This window comes from Ambystoma mexicanum, chromosome 7q (assembly GCF_040938575.1).
Source record: "Ambystoma mexicanum isolate Mex_15411 chromosome 7q, UKY_AmexF1_1, whole genome shotgun sequence".
Classification (NCBI taxonomy): Eukaryota; Metazoa; Chordata; class Amphibia; order Caudata; family Ambystomatidae; genus Ambystoma; species Ambystoma mexicanum.
The window spans coordinates 871152880-871155307 of NC_090941.1; positions in this window are offsets into that span (position 1 = coordinate 871152880).

A 2428-nucleotide genomic window follows, 5' to 3' on the forward strand; every position below is an offset into this window, starting at 1 on the left:
ATGGATGCATGTGACAGCGGTATGTGGAAGCCTGATTGGCAGATGTGACATGGATGCCCGACTGAACACTGCCACACTTGGCAGAGGTGTACACATGCATGCAAGTGTGGTGGTGTGTGTACATGTGTGGTGCACTTCCTGTGTTGCATGTGATGTCTGGCTCACCTTTGGCTGCTCATGCTGTTGTATGTGTATGGATGGTGGTGGCAGTTGCGATAAGGCTGTGGTATGGCTCATGTGTGCAAGTTGTAATGACATGTGTGTTGGGGATTGTGATGACATGTCTGAGGTTTGCCAATGCCACTCATGTACAATTGTCATGTGTGTATGTGTCCATTGTACAGTGCCCTGATGCCTGTGTTTTGTTTCTCCCTGTCTGCTGCGTCAACTGATGAAGAGGGCGGAGAAGGTGCTGTGGAGCACAGCGGCGGGGATCCCACCACCAGCCGGAGACGCAAGGCCCGACTCCCCTCCCATGTTGTGATCTCGTCGGGGAGTGAGGAGTCCGGTGCCGCGTCCCAGGCCACAGCTGCTGGGGGGAGGTCCAAGAGGCGGAGGTTGGAGTTGGACTCCTAGGCAGCAGAAGGGGCAGCTGGGACCCCACAGGGCCCAACAGGGGAAGATGGCACGGAGTCGTCCAGGTTGGTGGGGGGTTTGGTGGAGGAGGAGGCCGTGCAAGCACCAGAGACGGGGTCTGGAGGTGGGGATCCCACTGGTGCTAGTGGTGCAGTGCAGGACCAGGGACAGTAGGCAGCACAGGCCGCCGCGGAGGTTCCTGTGTGCAATCCTGTCCCTGATCCTGTCCCTGCATCATCTTGCACCAGCAGGGATGCCTACGTCCAGACCCGGTTTCAGGCAGGGGATGAGCTCACGTCAACTGGCCTTCCTCTGCCTGCGGACGTGGCTATCCAGGTCCGGGTTGAGCCTGTCCTGGCTGGTGTGGCGTTGCGTCAACGGGCCATGCGAGGTGACCTGCAGTCTTTTCATGAAGAGACTGCACGTCATCTCGAATGGCTCGTTGACCATGTCATCCTGCTGGGACAGGTCACCCAGGCCGGATTCCTCCGTCTGATGGGGCTTGGTACGACCCCCTCATCAACTGGACCCCCTACGCGCCAGTCGTCCTCTGTGCCATCTTCCCACCCATCAGTCACCTGGGTGCCCTGTGGAGCTGCCTCTGACGGTGCGGCCAGGCTGGTGGAGGAGGCATCCCTGCCACAGTCGGGAGTCGGACGTCCAGCAGGGGTGGCCACATCTACGACTGCACCCCAGCCGGCAGAGGATGTGCAGGCAGCAGGAGGCAGTGCACGGGCAGAGGCACAGCAGCAGCAGCAACGTGGTGAAGGCCATGAAGTCTCGGGGCCTTCAACATCGGAGGGGCAGGCATCGGCCGGAGGGCAGGAGGACCCAGGACAGAGAGTGTCTTCCGTGTGGCAGCGGTTGGGCCACGCCATAGATGCGGAGCGGCAGCGGGCAGAAGAGGCACGGCTCACAATGGTCAGGGCGGAGAACTCCATGCGGAGGGCCCTGAGGCGGGCCGAGTGCCTCGAGGCAATCCGCAGGGGTTTGGAGGTGGACACGTCGACGGCCCTGCGGACGCTCGGGCCATGGAGGAGGACCGCCTCCGGGACATTGAGGAGGAGTTTGATGATGCCCTGGCCCGGGACATCCACAAGTGAGCCGTGAAACTAGCCCGCTGCCTTTGTACATAGTTATGTAGGTAGTGTTAGGTTTCATTTTTGTTTTGATTTTATTTGGACCTTTCGGACATTGGCCACATTTTTGTATATAGTTTATTTTATTAGTTAGTGTAGTTAGATAGGTTTCCTTTATTTTGTTGGGATAATGGACCCTGGCTTGTTCCCATGTACATAGTTCACAGTTGGATTGTATTTTTTTTTCACTTTTTAACCATGGAGCAATGGCTTTCTTTTTTATTTCCCATTGGATTTTGTTTTGTGGACATTGACTTTGGACAACATTACTTTGGAAGTTTATTTTTGGTTTTGCTTTTTTTCACGAACATGCTTCTTTTAATTTTTGTACATTCAGATTTCTGTTTCTTCATTTTTTATTCTATTTATGTTTCCTTTAATACATATTTTTTTTGGTGAACTTCAATCTGTGGTATCTCATTGGTTTCATGCATTTCATGATATGTGTTTTGAGATTCACTGACACCCATTGGGTGTATGTGAGGGAAATGTGTTTGTTTCAGAACTTGCAATTGGTGTTCTGTGATGTAATTGCAAATTATGAGTGGGTGGATGCAATACTCGGGTGGGTGTTTTGCATTTGGAGGCTGACCATAGGGTACCAGGGATCTAGCTTGTGATGACATGTTGGCTGGGGAACATGAGTTGCACATGGGTGGGGGCCTGCTGGCAGGTGCCCCACAGTGCTGGGGGGTGGGGGTGGTGGGGAACAT